The sequence below is a fragment of the Pezoporus occidentalis genome, unplaced genomic scaffold (genome assembly GCF_034315485.1).
Source record: "Pezoporus occidentalis ecotype Australia unplaced genomic scaffold, CSIRO_AGI_Poc_V1 ctg66, whole genome shotgun sequence".
Lineage (NCBI taxonomy): Eukaryota > Metazoa > Chordata > Aves > Psittaciformes > Psittacidae > Pezoporus > Pezoporus occidentalis.
In genome coordinates this window covers 1,157,886-1,179,903 of record NW_026916009.1, presented here as the reverse complement: position 1 = coordinate 1,179,903, position 22,018 = coordinate 1,157,886, and the positions used below count along the sequence as shown (strand labels likewise).

Here is a 22,018-nt window from a genome sequence, read left to right as displayed (position 1 = left end):
ATATGGGCAAGAACCATGAGCTGGAGATGTTGAAACACTATTATTATTATCTGTTCTCATCTTGTCTTTCCCACCAGGCTTCACACCAAAGAGAACAGAGAAAATACTCTCACCTGAGACAGGATGAATAAGTTGGTTACGTTTTAAGAAGTGCCAGGCACCCACAGCTCTGCTATCAGTGGGAAATGCAGGTGCTCTGAGAATAAGATCTGGTTGTCAGTTTTTTCCTGCTGTTGACTTGCCTTCTTGTTCTCTCTTCAGGCAGGACACAGTCCTGTTGCTTTTCTGTGTCATAATAATGGAGACATGAGGCTGTTCTCTGCCAGCTTTATCTGCGGGCTTAGAAAGGATCATTCAGCCTCTTGGGCAAGATATAAACTGGGCTTTCTGTGCTTGTGGTCTGAAAAACAGTGGTCAGGTTTAAACACCTTTTTACTCTTCCCAGTTTATTTCCCACAGTAACCAGGGTGTGGGAGGATGTGTATACCTGTGTCTTCCCCCAGCACAGAGCTGGGATTTGCCTGGGTGAAAGTACTGATGAGTAAAGGATTACTTTCAGTTTTCTGTGATGATCTTAATGGAAACAGCAGTCTGTGTTATAAGGTTTGGGTTCAGTGCTGGCCTGCCAGACTGTGCAGTTAGGTGCCTAAGCAGGTGTCTGAAGTGTACCCCACAAAAAAACTCTTTGGTCCCTCAGAGCAGTGTGCCATGGTCTGACTGAAGCTGTCTGTCTTCTCTGGCTGTGGCAGAGCTAATGGCACTAGTTCTATGACTGACCTGCCTAAAAGCTTCCCTTCACTGCCAAATGTTAAGCAAGGTTTCCTGTTACTATGTGATGGAAGAAAAAAGAGTCATCTGATAGAAGGCAATGGTACCACAAATGTACCTCTGGTGGATACTCTATGCTCTTTCCTCAGGCCTCTTTTTGTAAGTAATAGGATCCCAGTGATCACTGACAGAGGTGCACATATTTCCATGCTAGAAAGGGGGATGGAGAGACCACGTCTTGTCCTTTGCTAGACCTGCCCTGTTAATATGTCCTCAGTAGTTTCACAACTTGCCAACACCTGTGAACTAGGAAAAGCTGAAAAGAAACATGTATTTCTCTCCCTGCTGGTCTTGCATTGATTGCAATTAAAGAGGAGGAACTGCAAGTAAAGCTTGTATGAGTACATATCCCCCCCCCCCCCCAGTCCAGATGAGTTCTTGCTATCTGATATTTTCTTTTTTTTTTCCTTCCTTGTCACTTCACTCAGCTTGTTAAAGGTGCCAATTGTATAATTTTGCGCTACGATGTGAGAATACTATTCACACCCATGGTAACGTTCCGTTTTGTTGGGCTGCAGAGCTTTTAATTTCGAGTTAATACAGTATAGCGGCTTTATGTCCAATGTTCTAAATGCCACAGTATGTTGATGAAAAGAAATTACATTGATGAAACAGATAGGCAGTCATTAATATGATCCATAACTTGGAGTGATGTAACAGCCCCAGCTTTCTATCCTACACAAAATGATGTCCAATTACTTGCTATTGATCAGATATTGCATTGCACCAAATGGGATGCCAGCATCAATTCATTTCATCATATTGAATTTCAGCCAATATCAATGGATATTTGGCACATATTTTGCTGAAACATTTGTCTGCCATCACAGAGCTGATGAACAGGTTGGAAGGTTTTGTTTGCAAAAGGGGTGGGGAGAGAATAGGGAAGAAAAAAGAAATGTGCTAAATCCTGCTTGTGAATTTGTCCTCATACCTGGCACTGACAGGACAGGAATGGCTCCATGCATATGCACATTTGTTTCACACAAGTGGCTGCATGCTCCTTTTAGATATGTTAACATCCCGTACTGCTCACGGCTTATTTTTTATTGATAATCAGGTGAATAATTAAAGCCCAACAGCTACATAAAAAACACATAAATCATCTTCTATATGCGAGTAATGCACCTCTACTCGGGCATAGCTCCCATTATAAATGATGGCCTAGAAAGCCAGGATTCGTACCGGTGTGTATCCCTTCCTCACTCTGCATTTGCCTGTAGGAGACACGGTGCCAGCCAAAGCTCAAGGAAATGGGATGGAGGTAAATAGGGTGGTCTTAAGATGGCTCTTTCAGCCTACTTTCCCATTAACTTATTCTCTTGCTTTTCAATCTCTTCTTGTCCGTTGATGTACTGTTTTCCCAGATGACATGCTGTCGTGGTTTAAACCCTAGCCAGACAGCTAGGAATGAGGAGGAGGATTGAAAGAGTGAAACTCCCACGAGTTGAGACAAGAGCAGTCCAGCAACCAATGTACAACACAAATCACCACCGCTACTACCAACGACAACGATGATAAGAGAAAATAACAAGGGAAGAGAATACAATACCACCGGCCAAGAAACGAGTCCCACCCAGAAACTCCCAGTTACCCCCCACCCCGGGCATGACGTGCTGTGGTATGGAATACCTCTTTGGCTAGCCTGAGTCAGGCGCCCCATCTCTGCTTCCTCACGGCTTCCCCTCCTCCCTGGCAGAGCATGAGACTCACGAAGTCCTTGGTCAGGGTAAACATCACTTAGCAACAACCGAAAACATCGGTATCACCAGCACTATTCCCAGGCTGGAAATCAAAACACAGCACTGCCCCAGCTACCACGAAGGAGAAACATGACTGCTACTGCTGAACCCAGGACACATGCTATTAGCTCTGAGCTTCCCTTTGCCCTATTTTAATAATTTTTTGGTTATTTCTGCTGTTATTGGTTCACTTACAACATTTGTTCCACTTGTATTTGAAAGGAAACCCTCTTATTGGAGTGCCCATCCCTATTAGCCTCTCTGGGTAAGATCACCAGTCGTGTGACTGCCACATGGAACACTGCTAGGCCAAATGTAACAACATCTGCCATGCATTCAACAACTTCCTTTTGGATTCCTCACACTCTATTTTCACTTCCAGCTCAGAGCAGGAGTGAGATATGTTCTGCTGTCTTTTGAATGCCAAAGTGCTGGGAATGTGCCATCCTTCCACCGCAAACTAGGCGAGTTTTGAAGACATCCAAATTAAGCCAAGCACTAGAAAAAAAGTGGGGATGAGCTGTCCTCAGCTTATTTCTGTTGACCCTCAAGACACCTTCTGCCATAAAACTTCTTTCCAGATCCTTGAAAAGTACAGTAGCTGCAAAATTGCCAATTATGGAGCTGTAGCTCTGCAAATGTTTACATATCTGCTCAATTTTATGCGTTTCCACAGTCCCTGGGGCTGCTTGAGGGTGTAAAACTAAGCATATACAAAAGTTTTTATAGACTCCAGCTTTCTACCTTACAAAGCAGATGGCATCTCAGTTAGCTTTGTGGAACATTATATTTAGAAACAATTCCATTTGTTATTCTAATTATTTGTTTATTGAGCACTGACAGCAGAGTTAGTATGTTGCAGATGTTGAGAAATGGCCTTCTTTACAAGAAGCTTGTGAGTTCAGTGGAGAGAGACTACAGGGACCTGAGCAGGATAGCCTACCTGAGCTTCTTTCTTGAGATCTGGTTGGTGTTACCCAATGGCATCCTTTTCTTTGCAAGATATTCCACTCGATTACACAGTAAGCTATTGTAGTGCCTATAGCAAGATCAGAATGTATCCCAGTGCACAGGCATTCCTTGTGCTTTAGAAGTCTTAGCACAGACCAGCTTGATCATGTTACTCAAAATTAAGATCAAGTATAATGAGAAAAAATAGATGAGATCACGGAAAAAAAGAATCTGAATTTCTTTTCATTCCATCTGCACTTATATTTTTCTTAATCACGTCTAGCATATAGCAATAGTTGACTGCTAAGAGTGGAGTAATAATCGCAGCTGTCCACCTAGCATTGAACTTCAAAAACCCAAAACATTTTTCATCCTTACCCTCTTTTAGGCTATTTTTTCCAAGCGCAATTTCAAGTTCAAGAACAATTATAACTCAGTGTGTCTGCAGAGAGACATATTCTTCTGCAGTAATAGAGGATAAAGGATGTAAGGGACAATTCCCCTGGCAAGGCTTGCTGTACTGTGGACACTGTTCTCCACCTGATCCTTGCACTTGTTACATCACTCAATTTTTCAGAGGAGTAATCCTCACCATTTCCCCTAAATCAGACCCCTTTGCAGTGTTTCAGAATATGTATATGGAAAACTGAACTATCCCAAATCAGGAAGCAATTCTGATTTTGTAGGTTTATATACTTATTTAATGAAAAGTATCCCCTCTATTTTGGCTCAAATGCCCTAATATAGGATTTAGTTCCACAGTTATTCATAACGTGATTACAATACTTGGATATTCATCTCTCTGCACTTCAACATGCTTTCTACTACTTACAAACTCATTGAAAGAGACTGTGGTGTGACATGGTCAGCTTTAGTCAAAGCGAATCATAGAATCAGTTAGGTTGGAAAAGACCTTTAAGGTCATCAAGTCCAACCATTACCCCAGGACTGCCAAGACCACCCCTGAACCATGTCTCAAAAGGCGTCATCTACATGGTTTGGGGCTCTTTGGCCTCTGCCATCCAGCCAGTTTCCAACCCAGAGAAGAATCTGTCTATCCAGGCCATAAGCACCCAGTGTTTCCAGGAGGACACTGTGGGACACGGTGTCAAATGCTTTACTAAAGTCCAAATAGACAGTGTCCACAGCCTTTCCCTCATCAATCATCAATCCCTTGTTATAGAGGGAGACCAGGTTGGTCAAGCAGGACCTGCCCTTCCTTGGCCCTCCTTTTATTGGCAACATACTTGTAAAAGAATTTTTTAAGAAGAAAGTCTGAGGTTTTGGGCAATAATTCTATTTGGATTATTACTGCTTTTAAATCTTTGTTTTATACTAGGAAGGTGAGCTTTTTTAATCTTGATTGATGGCAAACAGGTAAATGAAGGAGAATAAATACAGCTACTGATTACTCTTAACAGACTTTCAAAAATTAAATGTAAAGCTGTAAGAGTCAATTATGCTGATAAAGATCCTATCTGAACCAAACTTCAAACAAATTCCCATCTAAAACTCCCAACATCTTCACTGTTTTTGATCCCTAAGTTCAGTTTCATGTGTGGTTGTTTAAATGAGCAAATATGCAAGACACACTGGAAACTTACCGAGGCGCTGCATATTGTAATGTTGAAGCTTCAGCTTCACCTTTGTTTGGTTAAAGTGATGTTCAAATCTCACCCATCAGAAGCTATTGTAGGTGATTGTCTATCATGTTGTGCAGTGTATGGCCAGGGCTGGTCCCAGAGCTTGCGCCTACCGAAAGGAGAGGATTGGAGCTCAAGGGAAACGTGACATAATATTGCTAACAGAGGTCCTGAAAAATAATGAATCGGCTCCCCTCCCAGAATTTTAAATGGCTTTAAAGCTAGAAATTATCATTTTAAATTGTAATTCTGGCATTCTATTAGAGAATCACAGCATCGCAGGAGGGCTGAAATTGGGAGGCATCTGTGGAGATCACCCAGTCCCACCCCCTGCTGAACGCAGGGTCAGCTGTAGCACGCTGCTCCAGGCCCTGTCTAGTCAGGGTTTTGAGCATCTAAGGATGCAGACTCCAGAGCCTCTCTGGGCAGCCTGTGCCAGTGCTCAGTCACCTTCACAGGTGAGAGAAAGGGGGGAGAAAAAAGAAAATAAAAATATATTTTTTCTTACATTCAAATGAAATTTCCTGTATTTCAGTTAGTGCTCACTACCTCTTGTGCTGCCTCTGGACACTGCTGGGAAGAGTCAGGACCTATATTCCCTACTCCCTGCCCCCCTCAGGAGTTTATACACAGTGATAAGGTCCCCCTGAGCCTTCTCCAGGCTAAATAATCCCAGCTCTCTCAGCCTCTTCTCATATGGCACATGTTCTAATTCCTCTACCATCTTTCTGCCCTTTTGCTGGGCTTATTCCAGTATGTCCTTGTCTCTTTGTACTGGGGAACCTAGAACTGGGCACAGCTGTGGTCTCTCTAGTGGTGAGGAGAGAGAGGTCACTTCCCTCCATCTGCTGGGGACATCCTCTTCTTAATCAGTCTTTTGTTTTCAAACTAGATCTGTTTGGTTCTTGTTTTCAAGCTTTCTTCCATAACTATGATAACTATGAAGAGTAAATTGGGGGGGGGGGGGGGAAGGCAAGCAAGCAGAAAGAGCAAGCAGAGAATGTCAGACAAGCCACTGGATCCCGAGGCCAGAGCTCTAAGAATAAATGTCACAGTGCCGCAAGACTTGTAATAACTTAAAGAGCTGGCACTGCAGACATTGTCATTCAGCCTCCCTGGCTTTGACTGCACCACATCTTCTGTGGCAAAGCGTCAGGCATGTGAGACAGCTGGCACCAGCTATGCTGGTTCCTGGTTTCTCTCTGCACTCCAAACTTTTCCTTAACCTACAGAAGTCCAGAGTAATTTCTTTGACTCCCAAGGTATGTGAGCCTGTAGCATTTGCTCTAGGTTGGCATAAGGGAATCTGAGAAAAGAGTTTGGCCTTAAACTGTAGGTGGAAACTTGTACGTGTGTGCCTGTCACAGAGAAACTGAAAGATGGATGTTGCAATGTCTCGATCCCTTCATGCAGGGAACTAATCAAATCAGGAAGTGACGTGGGAGAGCAGAAGGGGGAGAACTGAGGGGGAAAGAAATGCTTTAGCCAACATATGATCTACTGTGGCGGGGAACTTCACAATTTCAAGAGACTTTATATTATTTCTAGAAATGCAATAGTAGGCTTAAGTGAAGCAAGGTATGAGAGTAGGCATCATGTGATGCCTGTGATAAGAGAAATGTGTAATTGAGCTGCAGAGGAGGTGAAGGCTCTCCCTGCACATACAGTAATATTACGTTCTTTTCCACTTGGATACCCTCTCCAAGCACACTAATCCATGGATCTGGAGAAGGATAATCTACTGACATCCAATTTTCTGGGATATTTTTTTTTCCTGGATGAGCCAATATGTTCAGTGAGAGGTGTGGGTGTTAACTCTTTCCTGGCTAAATGGAACTCAAGGATTAAAGGTGAGTTTGTTCACAAGCAATAAGCAAGCCTTTGCTTCCATCTGTCCTAATGACATGAATAGGTTCCCCAAGCTAGGGAGGACATTAAAGACATTAGAGCTTAGGTCACCACTGCTATTAGCGTATTGGTAAAGGAAGAAGTGCAGGCTCTCAAAATTGCCTGGAGCAAAGAGAGAGGAGTAAGCTAAAATATTTTGATTGTGATCCATGTTCAGCTCTATTCCCTGGAGGTCAAATACAGAATTCTGGGCAAAGCCCAATTCTATCACAGATATTCCTTGCTCTTACAAGATGAATGCATTTCTTTTTCCAACCACAAATGCCTTGAAGCTAGGATGAAAAAGGCCATTGTGCTTTGCTAGTGCTCACTCCTCCTAGTGCTGACAAAGCCCCATTGTTCTCCCCAGGAGGAGGAGGAGGAAGGCTAGGGAGCAGGGTGTGGCAGGCACAACCTCACAGGGAGCTCTGTGGGTTGCTGCATCCCGTCGCTTCTTTGCAAGCCACAAAGAGAATTCTACAGCTGCTATTGTAGTAGAGAGAGTTTGTGATGGGAGATGGTGTTTTAGTACATTCTGTGTCCTTACAGTGAGTACTGGAAAACAACTTTGACATTTCAAAATGGCTTGATATATTTAATGGAGGGATCTGTGTGGTGGTGTTGCCACCCCAAGCAGGAGCTTGGGTCAGTGACTTGGTTCTTAGAGTCCTTACTCAGTTCTTGGCAGATCTTCTTTCTCAAGTAAGCCCACTGTGGACATTCTACTGAACTGCCTTCTAGAAGGGACATGCAAATGCAGCCTGAGGGAAAGGGTGAGTTCTCTCTTCTGCAAAGTCAGTTACATGCAGATGGCATACACTTGGCACTTAGAAAAAGCCCAAGAAGTCTTCCTTGTCTCTGGTCAGGCCTGATGAAGGACTGCTCAAGGTTAGAGTGGAAGTCTGTCAAGTGGTGTACATGGCAATGGTTTGTCTATCTTCCTCAGAAACTTCAGGCCTCTGTGTCAAAGGTTAGTATGTAGACAAGGCTTCTCCCACAGTAATTCTCTGCAGGAAGAAAGTTATGTTTAAGGGGAGGAGAAGCAAAGAGAGTGATGGGATAAAGCAAGGTAAGGGTTGTGGTGGATGCTTTTGTTGCAAATACAGAGGAACTTATTTTGGCACTGGCTGATCTGCTGACCTCTGGGCTCTGGACTTTCTCAGACACACTGGTCTGCAGGCATGCATGGACATGACCATCCCCACCAGGGAAGGGCAGTGCTTGTGGAGGGGACTTCTCTTTTGACCTCTATCTCTAGCAGCACTGGGTTAACTTTGTGTAGAGGGGCAGTCTCCAAGAACCTAATTACTCATTAAAATCTCATGTAGCAAGTTTTACCCCAAGGGAAAGTAGCATTTTTATAACTCACTCTCTCTTCCTGTGCAAACGCATGCATGCACCTCCTGTTTTGTTAATGTCTGGCTGGGTGTTCCCCTTGTAGGTTGACCCTGGTCACTAGATAAAAGGCAATGTCAGATGAGAATTAATGAGTCCCACTTCCTCACACTGAATCCAGGCATAGCAATTCCAGTAATGGTTTGCAAAATGGTTGTTATTTTAATTTGTAGAATAAGGACATTGACTTACATATCCCACCCCCTTGGGATGTACTTTTCCCTTCCATTTGAGAGTGGCCCAAATCCGTGTATTGGCAGGCATAAGGACAAACTGCACCCTCACCTCCTGGCTTCCTGTGCAGAGATGGAGCCGGGTTTTCTCTGTTCCTAGTTGGTTCAGTCTCTCCTGTCTCGCAGAAGACCTGTCCTCCCTCTAGCCATAGCAGAGCCAAACCCATGTTTTTTTTCCAGCTCTTGGATCATGATTTTATGGTGGATCACTCTTGGACCCTGGAGATTCTCCCCATTTCAGTTCACACCACTTCCTGCTTGAGGTCCCTAGCTCAGAGAAATGGTTATCTCACTCCTGAAGATCTGCTGCCTCTAAGGCCGATCGATTTGTGCAGTGTGCAAATAAAAGTCAAAAAAGATGCAAGCACCGGTGCTTCACCTAGCATTTGGAGTTATCAAAAGTCAAAAAGGGGGCAAATGGAGGAAAGGGGCAAGTCATGTTTGTGGAGCCTTTTTCTTTGCCGGGCAGAATGGACCCAGCCCTTTGCTGTATGCCTGCTTTCTCTTGGACAGGGAGTGACAGAGAAGGCTGAAATTTCAATGCCAAGTCCAACCAATGACTTGAAGCTGTGCTAGCTCTTGCTGGGGGCGCGACTCACAGTTCTTGCTGGCCCAGAGCTCCTCATTCTGCTCATTTTAAGTTAAATGCCTTATTTCCCAGCATGCTTACATAGTGGTTTTGTGTCCCACAGAGCTTACTGTTCATTCCCTACCTCCAGCCCTGCACAGGAGACACATACACATTGGTTTGCTTAGCAGAAAATCCTAGCTAGAGAAGTTGCTCTCAGGTGAGGCAGATGGACACAAGAGAGTGTTTGCTGCTCTTTGCTTCCTACCCTGTCTGTGTGCTACCCTGCCTGTCTTGGCAGGGCAGAGGCAGCTGCTGATGGGAAGAATGAGATGGATTTTCCTTAATATTCCATTAGGTCAGGAGACAGAGAAGCACTTGACACAAGAGAGCATCCCTTGAGGTGGCCGAGGGCTGGCTGGGCTGTCATGGTCGTGCTTTCCATGAGGATGCCTATTGCCTTGCTGAGGCAGCATCCCCAGTGAGCGGGGAAGTGCAGAGTGGAGCCAAAATAGGTTTGGTGGCTGTTGTAGTAGTTGATGAAGTAATAAGCTTAGCCTGCTGTTTCCTTTCTCATCATTTCCATACTCATTTGTTAAGGTAGATGGCAACATGTCAATTTGCTTCCAGTCTCTGTGGGGTTTCTTGTATTTCAAGCACAGCCATGTCCAACAGCATCTGGAAAGACACTGCGGCTGCAGTTGTGATTCTTTGTCTTTAAGTGACAGAGTTTTCAGGAAAAGGAGCTGGGGTCAGGAACCTGACATTGGATATGTTCACTGCAAAAAATCAGTATCGAAATCAAAGGAGCTATGCCAGATTTTTACTGCTTATCTGAGATCAAAATGTGGACATTCACTCTAAATTTAAAAAAAAAAAATCAGCTTCTCTTTCTGGTAAGCCAGCCAGCTGGTCACAATTGCATAAACACATTGCAATCAAAACATACCTCCGCAGCTGCGATTTCCGTCCCTGTGGCCATGACTGGATGTCACCTCTAAGGGGCAGTGTGTTTGCGTGCATTACAAGACAGGGATCAGCCGGGTAGCGATAACCTGCTGCTGAGATCATGCTGCAGTGGCAAGTTGTTTTTCTGGCTGAGAAACTAGACATAATATATAAAGTTGCTTTAAGGACAAGAATAACAAACATGCCGCATAAATAATGTAAAGCAAGAAGAAAATTCAGCCTTGTTTAGACTATTTTATGAGGAATTTATTGCTGTTAATTGAAGGCGAGAGATTGATCACTGAGGAATCTAGCTCATTACTTAACAAAACCTGTATAAATGGTGTGTCATTTCTCTGTTCTGCTTAGCATTATCCTTCTGAAACCTTTCAGTTTATGGAAAAAAAAAAACCAAACCACTGTATTTCAAACCAGATACAAAGTGATGGCCCAGGTTCCCCCCTCTCACTATTCCCACATAAACTCATTATAAAATGGAGACAGACAGAATATCCTTTTCCTGCTCCCCGACATTTTAAAATGCCTGTTGAACCTTGGCAAGTATAAACAAGAGGGACCAGAAATGGAGGAAGGGAGGACTCCACTGTGCTTTGCTCTATATTCTCTTCTCTGGGGGCTTCACATGTTGCATGTGGCAAAGAATTAGGATGCTGAGTGTTCCAAGTGGCAGGTTGCAATGCCACTGTCAGCTTCTTTGCTGAGGAGCCCTGCCAGCTATTGATCCAGCAGTGGGAGTCACCTCAATGCAGCTGTGCTCAGGGCCTGATTCTTACCAGCAGGACAATTTAGATAACAAGGATGCTTATGTGAGGTACTTTAAAAGGTCTTTGCTGTTAATTTGATATGGAAAGAAGCAGGGGGTGGTGAAAAGCCAGCACATTATGTTCATTTCTTCTGCTTTCATTTTGGATGTAGTCTCCAGCCTTTCAACAGATGCCTAAAATGAGCTGCCTTTAAACAGAAATATTACCAGAATTAAAATAAGACAAGACTAACTTGGACATGCATGGGGATGCTGATTATATCAAACCCACTACAGCCATCCTCTGCTGCCTGGGTAATGTTCGTTTTCCAATTATCAGCACCAGGCAAGTGAAATTAAAGGGCACCGGGTAGGTATTAGAGTCTAACCTGCATTTTTCACACTGAAGATGAGGGAGTTCATCAGCTGAGAACTGCTGAATCCAGTCTCGGCAAACACAGAAACATGTGACAGGGCCCCATCACCCAGCAAACTACTTGCAAGCCTCTCAAGCAACACTGTGATGGCACCAGGCAGGACCTGGGCAGGACCAAGATGGATGGATACATCAGCCCTAGACTGGAGTCACATAGGACCACACATGTCCCTGGGCAAGCATTACATGATCTGACCTCATAGAAGCAAGATAATTTTGAAATAAATCTTGGTTTAAACAGCTGTGTTTAAAAATTAAAAAGAAGTATCCCTAAAACTCAAATTATCACCATTTGGTCATTTTTTTTTCTAATGAAACATAGTGATTTTCAATTGCTGGTGTGACATTTCTATTTCTGAACTTGTTTACACAACATACAGGTCAGCAAAACTACTTCAGTCCAAATTTTTATTCAACCCAAAGCAGAATTTCTTGCACTCTTCAGTTCACCAATGTTTTATATCTGACGTCGGACTGAAAATATTTTCACCCCATTTTTTTCCCCTGTAACTGCTAATACATCAAAATTTTTAGCTAAAGTTTCAGTGAACCCTTCCCTCCACTTACTGCAGCACAGCTAATGCTTTGCAGGATTCAGATTTTATAAGATCCTTAGGAACACATCTCTCTGGACATCTCCTAGCAGCAGGGGCTCCAAGCACTGGGCAGGGCACCACATAACAAAGAGAATTATGATTTCTTTTTAAACATCATTAGATCATTGTTCTTTAGTCTGCAATGTAGTTCATTTGCAACTGCTTGCTAAAACATTTGAGAGACCAGTGGCTATCTGTGTGGGTAATAATGTGTGAAGTTTAGTTATGGGCAGATTTTTGAGGTTCTAGCTTCCTTGTCTTTTCTTTCTTTCTTTTTCAATTTCTATAGGGCTTTAATGAAAATCAGACCTAATGAAGTGTGAGGTTTATTGTTTTGTCTGTGCCTTGGTCACTGCAAACAAAATTCAAGGGTTGTAAAGGAAAGCAGTCTGTTAAGAGGAAATCAGAGTCTTTGGGTACTTTTTCTAAGTGTCTCATTCTGCAAGGTATTCCTACAAACACAAGGAAAATCCCTGGGTCTGAGCTGCAGCACATGGGTGTTACTGCAGTGATATTAATAGCAGAAAGAATTACTTTGGCCTTCTTCCTTGGGTCTTGAACAGTTTCTGAAAGACCCAGAGTGGAAACTGCCTCTCTGAAGTCACAACACACCATGTTCTGGATTCCTTTAAACTTTCTGGCTAGGATGAGGTAGAGAAACTGGTCAGCAGGTGGGAAGGGGCAGCAGATTCCTCTGCTTTGTCCCAACTTCTACTTGCCACAGGGGCTCCCTGGCATGGGAGGTGGGCTCACCTCAGTGGGCTACTTTCTTTGTGCTGAGAGAGTGGTCCCCATGCACCTCAGGATCCTCTAATGGCCCCTTAGTTTTCATGTGTGTCCGTCTCCACTGGCTATACAGACTCCAAAACCAGCAGTCGTTTAAGTCAGACACACCATGAATCTCTCTCAGATTTTTTGGAGCATAGGTTATGCAGCTAAGTTTGTCTTCAGCTTCACAGTTGGCTCTTTGATTCCAGCCCCAGTTGACTCATGGAACTGCAGCACTGACATTTTATTGTGTTTTTTAGAGGTAAGTTTAGTCAAATGGTTACAAATAATTCGAACTTTGAAAGCAAAATCCTTCTTTTTTAAATGTGGGCCCACTGCAAGAGTAAGCAGGTGGTTCATGATGTGACTTTATGCCCTTCATTTGCTGAGTGCTGCAAAGATTAGATTAAGCTGCTTGTGTACAGTATGTGTGGCTGAACCAAAGTGCTGCCATGGAAAATTCGGTCTCTTCTGCTGCAGCAATGAGCACACAGCTTCTTTCTATGGCAGCCCTAATGGTACTGAGGGTCAGGCCAGTCACTGGTGGTCAGCTATGGGTCAGTGTTCATGACTCTGTATTTGCATGTCTCTGTGTGTCCCTTGGGTCCATTTATCTTGCATCTAGCAGGATGGCCCTTCTGTGTCCTTGAACATTTGCAGACAGTGACACAGAGCTGTGATATTCCCTTCCTCCACCTCTGCTCCGTGCTGAAATTGAGAGAATTGTAACAGAGTGGTTTCCAGCAGAGAACAGGAATCAAGAGCAAGGGACTGAACCCTCACATGTATTCATGACCACGCACACTTTTATGGACCCAATACTACTGTCAAGCATTTCATGGGGTTTTCTATCAAGGCCACTATATAACAATAGGTTGTATTGTACTGCACTTTCAGTGAATATATGAGGTAATTGGTGTGCAGTTCCTGGGACTAATACTGGAAGACAGGCACCTGTAGACAGGGAAAATGAAGTTTAAAAATCTCTTTGCTGACTGAATTCCCTCACCTGGGAGAGCAAAGCACAGCCAGTAGCAGCCTTAAGACGCTTGTTCTTAACCCTCTCCAAGCCTGGGTTACATCCCTCTGCTGCCTCCCTGTCTTATTAGGATGGTGCTGCGGACCGGACCGGTTTCATTCAGCAGTGGAGGGAGGTTTGTATGCTTACACCTCCTGTCCCTTTCTAAGTCCAGGAAGAAGAGGCTTGCCGCCTTTCCACAGTGCTGAGCTGCGACCTAAGCTCCAGGGCACTAGGTGTTTAGCATGTGGAAGTCCCTCCTACCTGGAGTCACGGTCCAGGCTGCCGTGAAGGCCTGGCTGCTGCCAAGCGGGTTGTCCCCCTGTAGCTCTCAAGGGCTGTTTAATGCACACTGTAGTGGCAGTCAAGTGCCTGGGGAACAGAAAGAGCCAAGCCTGCAGCTCTTCTCTGAGTAGCTTCCACCATAGGTAACACAGGAGATATGGCCTGCAGGCAGAGAGCCATCCCCTGCTTTCTCTGTAGCTGCGTTCAAAGAAGATGGTCATCATAGAAGTCACAAATGATCTTTCTTTCCATTCAAGGCCTGATCTGTTGATGGCCACAGTTACTTGCACTGTCTAGGTTAGCTCTCCTCGGTACAGCATAAGTCCTCCTTGAACCAGCCCCGGCACACCGATTCCTAAATGTTAAGAATGTGATTAGATTGAGTCATGCTTTCAAATAGAGTTCTTTATTATCCCTAACATTTACGCACTTGCCCGTGAATATGGGGAGAATGCCCATCCGTACATAAATATTGCTGGTATTATGCTCAGGGACAGCACTTGCTAGGCAGGAGGACATTAAAAATGTAGGCAATGTTTTAAAGCCCACCCATGGTGATTTATCTACTGGCTTATTCTCCACAGGAGGAGGCCATACTGGCAGTTCTGCCATGCTCACAGTGGCCAAAGAGCTGCTTGCAGTGTTAGTAGCACTGTGTACTGTGGTGAAACTGCGCCCAAGGCAATCTGCCACCCATTGCTGCCAGGGCTAGTTATGGATTCAGATCACCTACCCATCCATGGGAATGTCAACTTGCACATCACTGGAGACCCCAGGGTTTTATTTCTACCACACTGTGTATGCAAGCCAGTCAGAGAATGTCATCCTTTGACCAAGTGACAGAGCAAGTGCAAAGCATAAAGAGAAGTGACTTGGAAAAGGAGACCTGTGGCTCTCAGAGATTTGTCCTTCATAATACAACAATGAAAAAAGCAGCAGCAGGATTTTCAAAGAAACACACTGAGAAAAAAATGAAAAAGTTCTGTGGACATCCCCCATCAGATGTAGCACTTCATGGCAGAGCAAGAAAAGACATCAGACTGTAAACTCTCTGAAGGCAAAGGCAGTCTTTGTAGTCTGTGTTTGTGTAGCACCTTGCAAAATGGAGAGCCAGTCCATGACCCATCTCCCTGGGTGCTACTCTAAAGCAAATGCTACTAATAGGTTAGGTAAAGTAGTAAGCAGAAGAAAATATGTTTGTCAGTCTGCCTCCCTATAACAAGGTTGTATAGTTGCCCACGAGCAATATAGCAACTATGTTGTGATTTACAAAAAAACATATACACAATATTTGGCATCAAAAACTTGTTTTAAAGTAGCTGCAGTATTACAGCCTGAACCTCTCTTACACCCTGTTGACTATCATACTCTTCCATGGTACTGTTCAACCGTGTCTGAAGACAAATGTTTTATATTAATTCTAATTTCCCTTAAATTGTCTTATTTCATGGTATCAAGCAAATTAATCCCCTGAATCAAGGGCAATTCTTTCTGTTGGGCAGCTCATCTTGCTCATTATTCCTTTCTGAGGGAGTAAAAACCCTTTATGTTAACTTCATGCTTCTCTTGTTTGCAGTACTCTCTGTAAATACAAGGAGCTGGTTTTCTTCAGACATATGCAATTGGGTTGGGAGCTAGCTGGAAACTGCCAGTGTAACAAAGGAAGAGAGAGATGTGTTTAACCAAAATCCAGAAGGAATCTAAAGCTCGTTTTGCAGGGAAGTTTGCTCTAGGATTGCTTTGGGCCTGGGGAAGCCAGCACATAATGCTTCTTGTGTATGCCCAGGAGCTACGCTCTGTCTGCCTTGAACTTTGTGAACCTTTTCTCAACAGAACATAACCTAATTCAAAAGTTGTTGATGGGCAGAATGTCCTGAGAACAGCCACAATGTTTAGTGAGAACTGGCTGGTTCCCTGGGAATCTGAAAGTCCAATTACAGCAGAATTGAATCTTTTTCACCTTGATATTTTGAGAAATAATAATCTTGAACATCTGGTTCCAAAATATATGTATGTATTATTATTAGGTTTTACAATATCTAATATAGTATGCACTTTCTAGATAATTTTGGGGATCCCAGTGTAAGTCATTCCCAATATACCCACTGTTTTCTCCCAGAACATTTGTTTAAGAGGAGAGCCTAGCACTGCTCAGCTGTTAGGGTTGCAAAGTGGATTCATCCCTGCAGATGGAATGGATTACAGGCAGAGGCCAGAACCTTGGCTAGCCCTTATCCCACATGTCCGCTAATGCACAGCAGATGATGGCACAGGGAAGAAGGGATTTTGTGCCATCGTCCAACTGATTTCAAAAGTGCTCCAAGGCTGTGGGTTGCCTGTGAATGCTGCAACCATGCAGACATCTACGCATGGTGTGGAGGCTTTTGGTGTGGATGGCAGAGCGTCCCCTCCTGAGAGGGGAGTGAGTGACAGACAGAATTAAGCCCTGTTGCTTTCCCTAGAGATAGAATATCTTTTGAAGAGCCAGCCTAATTTCTTATCTTTTTATTTGTTTTAACAAGACAGGATTGCATTTTCAGCCTTGTAGACTGATCTTGCTCATTCAGAATTGTTCATTCAACAGGAAAGTAAACAGCTCTTTGAGCTATGCTTCTCTCCCCCACTTCCTTGGCAAGAGAGACCTGTAGGAGAAGAAGATAAATAATGTGTCTAACATGGTCTGGAGGGGATTCAGCTGAGCAATTTCTGGCTTGCCCTGCCTGTCCTCCAGCTATTGTGCCCTAGTAACTTCAATGGCTGTACACAAGCTTGGCCTGGCTGCAGTTTCATTCAGTTGGATCTATGCTTTCAAATATTTTTCTGATGTAATAAGCTCTGTCTGGCCAGGGCCTCAATCCTCTCCCTGTGTGGACTGGGAAAAATGTATAGTAACTAACTATGAACAGACACTCAATACCTGTAAGTAAAAGTTTTCAGTCAGGCACTGGGTCAGCAAACTACTTCTGTGGGTACTGGAGTCCTGTGTGTCAGGTTCATACGTACCTCATCCCATGACTTGGGTTCCTCAGTTAGGGAGATGTTGTGCTCTTACAGCATTAATCAAAACTTTGTGATGACTACCAGACCTCCTCCACAAAGCTACTCTGAAAAAGCCTTTATGAAAAAAGATGCCATTCAAACAAAGTTGAAATGTGTCTGCTTTCAACAGAAATTTCCTGTAAATTGTAAATTGTAAATTGTAAAAAAGAAGTATATAAGCAAATTACAACTGTCTTCATTCTAAAATTCTGATGTGATGTCTCACACCAAACTTGGTGTTCTCTAGCTCACCGTGGGCTGGGATCATGCTTGTAACACCAGCAGAGACATGTACCCACAGCAGGATCAGCAAGAAAGATGGCAGCAGAACACCATAAGACCTGGAATATAGCCATGGTGCCAAAGCGACAGAGAAGAAGGGAGTGGGAGATACTCAAACCACAAATGCCAAAGAGGTATTTTAGAATGCAAATATTAAAGGGTTGGGTTTTTTTTCTGAAAACTTGGTACTTCTCTGGAAAAGATAAAGGGGAAGGTTCTTAGAAGCTTCTATGGGAAAAAGATTAATTCCAATCATCTTTAATGGTTTTATATATATATATATATAAATGATGAGTATGTTCTGTTCACCTAATTACAGTTTAGAAAATGGATTACATGTTCTGATCAGCTGCTTTGCTATGTACACCTCAAGCACAAAATACTACAGATCATCTGCATTTTCCAAACTCCTAGGATTCTCTAGTAATAGGCATTCTGAGTGTGTGGTGGAAGGTATGGAACTTTAGCTGGAGCTCTGAGTAAATCTGGTGATCTGTGATTTTCCAAAGCTGTTTACTCATTCATATTAACCTGTATTGGGTGACTGGCCCTGTCATTTAACACAAGAAATCTCCTCCCCATAAAACCAGTGACTAAAGATTTGAGGTCACTTTTAAGAGTGACACAAGAGATGTGGCTTCTCCATAAACGCCACAATAACAATAAATAATGCTCGATGTGTAAATTTGTAGGACCTCCTACAAATTTAGGACCTCCTGTAGTTATCATCCTCCTCTTAGCTATTCAGTGAATGTCATCAGTTATAATATTCCACTCTCAGTATAAGCAGGTAAAACCATTCATATCAGCTGAAGATCGTACATGCAGGGAAAGCAAAATATCAGAACCGACATTAGCTGCTAGCAGAGATGTTGCCAAAACTTAGAAATGTCCGTCTCAGTGAGGGAGCTAAGCAGGACAGTTACAGCAGATTGTGTCATGAATGACAATCAAACATTTAAAAGGAAGACAAGGTAGCTTTTGGGGGTTGGTTCTTTGGTTTTTTTTTTTAAGATGTAAAGTAGAATCTGTTTCTCTTCAGCTGACAGCTGTGAGAGAGAAAGGTTTTTTTTTTAAACTCATGTTGATTAAATTAAAAGCTTAATTTTTGGGGAAGCATTTGATATGAAACCACTTGCATTTGGAGAATTTCCCATTTCATAAGGACAAAGCACAATCCTTTCCACAACTGTTTTATGGATTGATTACAGTACATCAAAAAAGGCAACTAGATTGATTCATAGCTGTTGGCATGCTTGTGCTTACAAGCCACATACTGCATTTGCTGTTAATGTGATTTATAATAATATGTTGATAGTATTAAGTGATGCAAGAAGCTTTGCAACACAGGGACCTGACTCAAACAGTTTATAGAATAGCCAGGCACTGATTGAAGAGTGAATGTGGTACACTGTGATGTGCTGTGGTTGACTAGGGCAGTTTTCGATGTGTTTCCCTTAAACGGTAATTTCTGGGATTTCTTTTTTAATGGATATTTTTCAATCCTATGATCTGCTTGCACTGCTCTGGAGGCAGGCTCAGTGCCTTTGGGAAATTGCTGCTTCAGAGTTGTGGTTTACAAAGCTAAAGATTTAAGAGCAGACAAGGAGACAAGGTTGAAAGCTTGGAGGCAAATGCATAAGAAGTTACAGCTGAGGTGGAAGAAGGTGGCACTGCTGGTAAACTTTGCAGATTAAATAAACATTTCTGGCATGATAAGTGATGCTAATAAGGACAGAGCATTCCTACGGCAAGATCTAGATTGTGTGGTAAGCTGGATTCTTTTAGAAAGCTGTTGTATGCATACAGCCGCTGGGAAGGTCATGTATACACAAGCCAAGAATGCAGGTTGTATTTTCAGTTTCAGACTGAGAACTGGGAAGTAAAAATTTTGGAAAGGATGCAGGGGCTATTTTGGGCAAACAAATGAATGTGAATTTCCAGTGTGAAACTGGTGCTACAGAGGCTGATGCAATCCTTGGGCAAACAAATAAAGGGATTTAGTAGGGCTGGGGAGAGAATGATGTCACTTCTTGATATGGGATTGCTGAGTGATCTGCTGAATTCTGTGTCCAGTGCTCATGCTCAGACATGCGGAAAGGATGGAGAAAACTGGAAAAGCAGGACAAAAAACCTGAAAGCATGATTCCTGGCCCTGGAAATTCTCCCTTGCAATGAGAGACTTAAAAAGCTCTTACAGGTCTTTTCTAGGTTATCCAAAAGAAGGTTAAGAAGTAATTTGACTGAGATGTATAACCATCAATATCACAAGAAAATTTCTGATGCTAATCTTCCATCTGGGAAAGAAACTGCAGCAGAAAGGAAGACATATAGACAAGGTTCCAGGAAAAATAGATTATCTTATACCAGCTGCTATGCAGAAGCAGTTTGTGCCTTCTCTGCAAGTGCGTGTTTACCCCTCTTACTCGGGGAGACAGGCTCCCCTAATAAATCATCTCTCCATTATTGTAGTTTGCTGTAGGTAAGAGCATGAATAGGGGTGATTATCACAGGGAAGCTGACCCACAGTAATTTTTTTCCCTTGAGGTGAACTGTTCAAATGTTAAAGTCCATGAGAAGTCCAAGGGCTGTCAGCTGAGGCTAGCCGCATTTGGATGAAAGATATGATGCATTTACTTTTAACGGGGAGGGTTAAATCTTTAGGTCAAACTATCTTGGGATGTAGTGAGTTCCCCATTAGTTGCAGTCTTTTAATCAAGACTAGGCGTCTTTGTAAAAGTCATACAAATCGTTCAAAAGAAAGTTATAGGTTCAACACAGAAATTCCTGGATGAAATTCTGTGGCCTGTTAAGCTAAATGGTCATAATAAACCTTGCGTAGCCTTTCACTCTATTAATCTGTGAAAAAATGAGCAGTGAACTAAGCAGTAACCAGGAGCTATGCAATTCAAATTGTGGATAGCAAGGACAAGGAGATTAAATTCAGCGGCAAAAGTAAAAGGAAGTTACAGAGGAACATACCAGTGAAATGAGCAGAGAGCTGGGCTTGGCTGCAGTAATTTAGGGTGCACTGGAAGCACTCAAGGGGCAATGTGGAAGGTTTGAACAGAATAGGAGCAAGAAAGGGAGGTATAGCTGATGCAAGTGTCAGGGACTGTGCAATGTAGAGATAGGCAGCTCTTGAAAGAGGTAAATACACCCGCAGCAGAGGAAACGTCACTGCCGATTTAGGGGGTTAGAGTGGGAAATGATTTGCCAGCTCTGACAGAGGATGAAGGAAAGAGTGATTTGGGCAGAAAGGTGAGACAGCCTTGGGGGGGGGGGGGGGGGGGGGTGCAGAGACAGAAAGTCTGGACACTGCAGAGGAGAAATGAGACAGACAGGATGAAGATACTTCCTTTGGAGAGATACAGAAGTCAGCAGAGCATGTGCCTTCATTCATATAGCACGTGAGTGACTCTCATATCAGGATTACCTGATGGCGTTACACCCATGCTACAGAGGGAAAAACTGGGCCACTTATAGGATATAAAAGAAGTGTCTTCAATTTTAACCACTCCATGACCAAAAATAAATTGTACAGTCATTCTATTCCAGAATACCAGATTGATGGCTGAATAGTTAGAACTCAGCAAGTTAGGTAATTTTGCACTGAATATAAATGAGAGTTGTAAGATAAATGACATTTAGTGACATTAATTAACTGATTAAATTAAACCTGATCTTTTAATCAGAATTTGTTTATGCAAAGCTCTGGATAAAAAGAAATTGAGTTTAACCTAGTTACTTTTAAAATTTCAGTTACCATAACAACTTCTTGTGAGATCAATTAAAGGTGGTCTTTTCTTTACATTATTTTTAGAGTTTGAGTTACCATAACAACAGAACGCTGATTCATTTGCAAAAAGTTAAAATATGTTGTTGTTCTGTGAGAAACAATCAAAATACAAGTGGTATGCCAGGAATTAATACCCCAGCATGGCTGCACAAACAGCATTTTTCAAACACCTCACTTGTGGCACGAGAGACTGATGGATCTTCTCCAGTGTGACAGGCTCAAGATGTTCCTTGGTTGCTCAAATCAGAAAGAGATTATTTATCAATGGGAGAAGAGTGGGGCTGTCAGGCGCCAGAGGTATTATGAGCTGTCAGATCTGCAAGGAAAAATGATGCAATAGCAGATAAATTCACCTGGCCCTCAAGTGCTTCCAGAGAGCAGGCAGAAGAGTGTCTCTCAGAGCCAAGGCAGTGACCCCAAGTCTTCTCCCCAGATATCCCTGGTAGTAAGAAAAAACTGCTGACAGATCATCTCAAGGACTTGCTCTCGACTGTGCCAAGCCCCATTGGAGGTCAGTGTTAGCATCTTTCTGTTCTACCTATGGCTGCTCATCTCCCATGATGGGTTTTCCCATGTGCAAGAGCAACACCTGCTGAAAGAGAGTGGCTTTGATATGAGCTGCCTACAGAGAGGACTGGATTAAGTTTAGTCTCTTGGCTCAGCTCCATGCAAGAACCTCCATGAGGCAAAAATGTGGGTAGGATTACAAGCCAGATGTGTCACAGTGGCCAAGATGCATAAAAGGCACCACAAACATGCACACACGTTTGTGTATATTCACCACAAAATTAGCTAAAGTCTAACACTTGTATCACTGTGGTCCAGGCCTGATTTTAA

At 43.1% G+C, this 22,018-nt stretch overlaps 1 long non-coding RNA gene across 1 annotated transcript in view; it reads left to right on the top strand.

Moving 5' to 3' along the window:
* Positions 1 to 21,692, top strand: part of LOC134175137 (uncharacterized) — an 81,007-nt gene extending 59,315 nt beyond the window's left edge. Inside the window, exon 3 of the long non-coding RNA XR_009968903.1 lies at positions 21,615 to 21,692. This is a non-coding gene — a long non-coding RNA (uncharacterized LOC134175137). The remainder of the gene's footprint in view (positions 1 to 21,614) is intronic.
* Positions 21,693 to 22,018: the final 326 nt, after the last annotated feature.